Consider the following 7,132-nt stretch of genomic DNA (forward strand, 5'->3'; position numbering starts at 1 on the left):
GCACACATCAATACTTGACACTATAGATGCTGCGCTGTTTGCATCCAAAATCAATCCTCTTCCGCCATTATCCCGGCAGATAAAATATGAAAAAAACATTTTGCACCGGGCTCAGGTTAGGTAAGGTTTTAATACGTGCGGGCCTGGGTTGGGCAGGATTTTCTGGGCCGGATCTTACCGTTAATTTGTAGACCAAGAGGCCTCTGAGTGGCCACATTATCCCCGTTGCCCAGCTGTCTTTGTTTCCATTTTGCAATATCAATTTGGGAAGCGCGGTTAGGAAAAAGGGCAACATCGTGATCATATCGGCATGCTGGCAGCCATCAGGCAAAACTGGCGTGTGCCGGCGCCCATTTGCACGCGTCATAAACTCCAGCAGGCGTACCGCTTCCCAATTCCAACCCGCGGCGAGCAGGAAGTCGATCAGCGTCCCGGCCAGCTCAGCCAGACTTTCATTTGAGTTTTCAGCAGTCAAGTACTTTTGATGGCCGGAAGAAGAGTCTATTTCTGATGATTATGATGATGACGATGGCCTCATAAAGAATATAGGATAAGCCCACAAGGAGTTGGGAGGAAATATTACAAAGTGCTTTTCAATGTCCTCTCACATCCACGCACATTATTATCTTAATTGGATTGTTTTCGTGATACTGACACGCATGCGCACACACACAAACACATACACACAGACACACAAACACACACACACACAACAACACGCACACAGACAAACACACACAGTAAACATTATATATTTTCTTCCCACAAGGATCATACGGGTGCATAAAATCTTTAAAAAAAAAAAAGCTGGAATTTCAACATCTCGTTTTCAAGGAATGAAAATTGCTTGCATTTTGGGTGAAGTGCTTCATAATGCTTGGAATTGTTGCCATGTTTCTCGTGGCTTCACATTGCAATTGTATCTCTTCCCTCATGATTAACGGCAGTTGGCATTAGTTTGCATGGCAGTGTCCTATGAAGCGTTATGGCCCCCTAGAGATCACGCCCAAGAGGACAATAATATACTACACCTAAACAGGACACTGGTAAATGTGTATTAGTGCAAGGATTACATTTATTATAGGCCATGCAAAAAATGAAGGTCGTGTATTCCATTGGTAAATTGTAATGGGATCAACTTCCTGCAACATAAAATGTAAGCTACATATTACCAGTAGATTTGTAGTAGTAGATTTCTTTCAAACATATTTACACACGTGTTGATCAGATCCACAAATATATGTGAGATTTGCTCAAGATCTAAAAATCATATGCCTTTTTAAATGCACATGCAAGATTAAACATCATATATGTAAAATGCAGATAAAAAAAAATCATATTAACCATCTGCTCAAGATATAACAGAGTACACAGCAGAGTACAGTGAAGATAAAGTATTTGAACACCCTGCTATTTTGCTACCTCTTCCACTAAGCAATCATGGAGGGGTCTGAAATTTGCATCCTATGTGCGTGTCCACTGTGAGAGAGATAAACTAAAAAATAAAAATCCATAAATCACAATGCATGATTGTTTTAATGATTTATTTGTGTGATATAGCTGTAAATCATATTTGAACACCTAATGTTAATATCTGGTACAGTTGCTTTTGTTTGCTAGTCTTTCACCAGGTTTGCACACACTTCAGGTGGGATCTTGGCCCACTCCTCCACACAGATCTTAACTAGATAAGTCAGGTTTCAGGGCTGTCGCTTGAGCTCCCTTCAAAGATTTTCGATTGGGTTCAGGTCTGGAGACTGGCTGGGCTCTGCTAGAACCTTGATAGCCTTCTTACGGAGCCATTCTTTGGTTTTCCTGGCTGTGTTCTTCGGGTTGTTGCCGTGTTGAAGACCCGGGCACAACCCGTCTTCAATGCTCTGAATGAGGAAAGGAGGTTGTTCCCTAAAATCTCACAATACATGGCCTCAGTTATTCTCTCTTTAATGCAGTTCACCCGCCCTGTCCCATATGCAGAAAAAAAAAAACCCAAAGCATGCTGCTACCACCCAAATGCTTTACAGTGGGGATGGTGTTTTTCGAATTGTACTCTTTATTCTTCTTTCTCCAAACACATTTAGTGAAGTAATGACCTAAAAGTTATATTTTGATCACTTCTGACCACAAAAGGTCTTTCGGGGCCAGAATTCTAAATGATACACAGGGGTTCAAAAGCGTATTTGCAGCTGTATCACACAAATAAATCATTGAAAATCATGCATTGTGATTCCTGGATAACACAGGTTATTCACCTTGGTAAATACATTTGCTGTAATCTGGCATATAGCGATAGTTTTAACCTGTTTTTTTTAAGTTTTACTATAGTTGGCAGCGGAGAAAAAATGTTTAACTACATTCTAACCTTTTCAGTTTATCCCTGGTAAAATTGGTGATAAGTTTATAATTTAGCAGACGGACACCATAAAGAGAGAAGACATCAATGCTTTTCAAACATGCAAGGCCGTAATAAAAACCTCCAAAATGTAAATTTTAGAATATGTCTTAAAAGCCATAACCTGCGCCTGTCTTTTTATTAATTATCTTTGAAACAAAAATAAGATATGCCCTAAAGAGTGTGGGAATCAAAGAATGGCAACATTATTAGCCAATAGTGATAATGACGTAAGCTATGCATAATAATCAGAATAACGAACAACAGTGAGCAATAATAGTACGCATAACTAAATGGCATCCTGTGCAATAATTAAAAACTGTTAAAGTGTGTGCTCTCCTACTTTCATTTGGTTTGCTTGATTTCAATATTTTTGTATTGCAATATAAAACATAATCCTCAAACGAAATAAGTTACTGATATATTTTCCTGTATTACCTCATAATGATACAGGTATAATTAGTATATTACAGAAAACAAATAAAAATATGTTGCCACTTTCTGATATGGATAATTGTTACAGTTACTTGGTTGAAAAATAAAAGAAAGCAGAGATACGGAACGATGTCTTGCTTATTTTGCACGGTTAAAATTTTGGCAATATTCTGCGGTACACTAAGCGAAGTCTCATGGCACTCTAGTGCGCCTCAGCACTGTGGTTGAAAAAGACTCCTCTAATTTAATGCCAAACGTCCACTCGTTCCATTTTTCGTCATTATTATCAACATCCGGATCGTTATGATCATCATCGTCTGGCAAGCCGGTGGTGGTCCAGGTCCCCTGCAGCGGAACACTCGCTCCCTTGTCGGAACCAGCAGACGCCCCCCCGGCCTGAGGCGAAGCTGTCCATAAGACAAAGCGGCAGATGTCCCACACAGACGGAAATAAGGACGCCGCACAATCGTCCGCATTCATGAAGACGCCACAAATCACCAGTGTGCATTTTTTGTTTTTGAGGGCGTCGACCTCTCTCAATGGACTTGAGGCCCTACAGTGTGTTTTGAATGACCAAAATACACTTTAATGTATGTGAAATTTGAGTTTTGGACTGGGATTGGCGATTACAGTAATCCCCCACCTTATCGTCCATTTATTTTAGCGGTTTCGCTATGTCGCGGATTTTCATCATGCATTGTGTTCTGCATTCTGATAGGCCAAACAGGTGCCCCGCCCTTTTTAGCCTGTGTCTACCTTTGCTTCAATAACGTTGCTGTCTAAGATTTACACGTCTGCGCAAATATGTTTTTTAATTTATATTTTTAATTAAATGCATTTAAGTCAACAAAATGCTGTGGAAGACTGCAGAAGAGTTCAAAAGGCAGAGTAAGATGCTATCAATTGCCAACAAAGTTGGACTTCTCGACACACTAAAACAGGTGTTGGGAAAGTAAGTTTGTTTTGGGGGGAGAGATATACAAGGTTATACAAAGGAAGGTGCTTTTATTTGTTGTCATATTTTTCACTAACGTCATAATGTCTACAATTTTTTTTTGCTTCTCAAATCCAATGTTATGCTTTACAACGTATAAATAATACATTTTTTATCACATTGCCTCAAATACCTTTTCTTTCTTTTTTTTCCAAAAGTTCTCTAAAAATTCCATCTTTGTTAACTCCTTCAATCGCTGCCAAATTAAAACAGATCTCAGACACCTACAGCCATTATTGACAATTAATCAGGTCAAATCGTCCCTACATCAGGGGTCAAAAACCTTTTTTGAAGTTGAGAGCTACTTTTGGTTACCCTTTGGCAAAAGGGCTACGAGTTTGATATACAGCTCTAAAATAACAATTCTATGTTGTTACTAAATTCTTACCAGGTTGTAAATAGTAGAATTTGAGTCAACCACTAAAACACAATGTTAGTTAGATCTGTCCGCAGGCTACCCAGGTGTTAACCACATTGGAGACCCATGTCTTACATGTATAGCGATTAGCCATCAATTAGCCATCAAATCTCACTAAGACTCACTGAAGTACTGATGCTTGCTGTGAGGCTGTTCAACTCAAGCATTTTGACGTCCCGCATGTGTGCGTGAATACTCTTGCATGTATTTGTGTGTGTTGAAATGACAAGATGGTCCTGCAGATCGGATGCTGGTAACCTTTAGCGCACGACGCTAAATTATTAAGCGCCTGAAAGTGCATATTTGAACTCCTAAATCACAAACACGTACAACTCATTCAATCTTTGGATCATGTGTGGGAGAGCTAGCGTCATGGCTGGAATGTTTTAAGCAATTATTGTAATACAGTTTGACATCAAAGAGGGCCAATGTCCCCATAGGGTTACTGGGGGGGGCACATTAGCGCAAGATGTGAGAGTCTGGTGTCAGAGTGGGTTAGCCAACGCTGGTAGTGGCAGTGTTAGGACGCGGGATACCCTAAATCATTAACGACGCCCCGTTATCATATTGATGCAGCACTGTGCGTGATGAAGACCAAAATAAGAAGACAGCTGTGTTGATGTGTTGGAGAGTGAATCTACTGTAACTTTTAGAACAGGGGTTGGAAACGTTTGCCTTGCGAGCCAGGTATGGCTCTTTTCATAAGTACATCTGGCTTGGAGATAAAATCACATGGTTTCACACAACTGAGGTCTTCTTTTTTTCACTGCTGACAATTCTTGGCATGCTTTTGGGTCATTGCATAGTTAGCACTAGTCCATTCTTTGATGTTGTCAGTCCATTTCTTTTAGGGTCTTCCTCATTCCTGCCTCCTTTGATAGTTGCTCGGGGAATAATCTTGTCCAGAACCAATAATCTTGCGATGTAACAATACCACTGGTGTTGCCGTCTGTACACAGTTGAAAACAATTTTCTTCAGGGACCAATGTGCCCTTTTATGGTGTTGCGCACCGATTCAAAGGTTACAGTCTTTATGTAGCTGATGCCTAAAAGTTTCCTCTAGAATCTCATTTTCATGGCCTGGATTTTTCTTTCTAACTTTGCTATGAGAGTCCATGTCTCGCTAGCCTAGAGGGAGATGGAAGTAACCAGCGTGTGCATGAGTCAGATCTTTGATTTCACTGCTATGGTCTTGTGGCTAACTGGGCTGTGATTTCAAGTTCCAAACCCTCTTCTGATATGACAGCTCCAAGATTTTTTAGAAAAAAAATGGTGACAGGTTAAAGCTCTTTGTAGTTAATGGTGATATTTTTTCTGTCATGATTTCCATACCATACTGGGTTATGCTTTGCCCAGGTGATTGCCAAAACCTGTGAGTTCCTGTTCTTGAATTAAAAAGGGGGGGGGGGGGGGGTTTAAGGGTTATTTATCTATCTTCGTTATTCATTATTCATTATCCGTTATCGGTCAGTTCATAATACGCTACAAAGCCTAGGAGCCGGGACACTTACTCTCAGCCAAAAGGCCAAGCTAAGGTCCTAGCCCTAAAGCCTTGTTGCGATCATTGTGAATGCACCGTTCCCGGAGGTACTGCAATACCGGGCCGATGCGTGGAGTGGACAGAGCAAGCTCTTATTCCATCTCCGGAATGCAAAAATCAAAACTAAAAGGCCAAGCTAAGGAACTAGCATCAAAGCCAAAAGGCCAAGCTAAGGACTGTTAATATCTTCTCTATATTTTTTCAGTCTATGCATTTGGTTTGGTCTAGAATATATAGTGGATAGTCCCAACAACAGTTTAAGGCCATGGTGTTTCACAACAGACCCTGTTTTGGCAATATGTTTCTATGGAAGCCTGTATATGGAGCTTATTAAACAATGTGTTTTCACTGTTGAGGCACTTTATTATGGAAACCCACAGAATCAACAGTAAACACAGGAAATGCTGCCAAGCAATGAGAGCAATTTGATTGGGTGAGCAGTAGGGATGGGCAGAACCCTCTCGCCCAGCGCCCTCTGGGCAAAGTATGTCTCACTTCTCGAGTATATCTGGCTTGGAGTTAAAAGTCACTCTTTAACACATTAAGGCCGGGAGTGCAACATTTTGCTCCTATCACTAGCAGCAGAGCACTTCTCTTCCTTTAAGGCTGGTAAGAAGGAATATCAGTAGGATTTTTTTCAAACTCTTTGCCAATGGGATGCTTCAGAATATATCTGCAAGTGTGGCGTCTGCCTTCTATCATTTCCTGGATGTTTTCTCAAGCATGGTTTGCACAAATTATGAACAAAAAGACACGCTTGAGGTCCTTTAAGACCAATGTTTGTAGATTTCAAAGGTTTCAAACACGTGTATCTATAAAACAGAATGGAGAACGAACAATGACCACTCGATTCTCAAGCTTACAGCTGAGTCCACGTTACATACCAAAATTTTAATACATCCATATCCTTCTGTTTGCAGTATTGTGGGACTATTTTACCTTGGAATTCTGCTTGCACCATGTTTTGAAACCATTATTCACGACATCATTGACGGTCAAAATTAGCCTCAATGTTCTTAGGCAAATGCGGAAGGGAGAAACATTTTAAGTGGTGTATTTGTGGAGATGGGACACAGCCTCTGGCATTATTTTTGTCATTTCACAGTTAAATGCAATTTTGTCTGAAGAGCAGGTTTAGCAGTTTGGTTGAATGGTGAATATTTGGTGTGGGTCAAAAACGTGACCAAACCCTGTGTTAGAAGGTTGCCTTCCTCCTTGGTAGAACTTGAATGGAGTCATTTTGAACTCTCTGAGTTCGTCACGGTTTCTGTGGCTGGGGCATGAAAGCAACTTGCGATGGCAAAGAGAATAATTCAGTTTTTGGGGCCCATCAGCATGTTGGCGAACATGGCAGAT

General features: G+C 40.6%; 1 pseudogene; it reads right to left on the reverse strand.

Annotated features, from left to right (window-relative positions):
• Positions 1–5,801: 5,801 nt before the first annotated feature.
• On the reverse strand, positions 5,802–5,949 carry LOC148359424 (U2 spliceosomal RNA; annotated as a pseudogene).
• Between the last annotated feature and the right edge of the window lie 1,183 nt (positions 5,950–7,132).

This window comes from Urocampus carinirostris, chromosome 9 (genome assembly GCF_059441175.1).
Source record: "Urocampus carinirostris isolate Australia breed hairy pipefish chromosome 9, RoL_Ucar_1.0, whole genome shotgun sequence".
NCBI lineage: Eukaryota > Metazoa > Chordata > Actinopteri > Syngnathiformes > Syngnathidae > Urocampus > Urocampus carinirostris.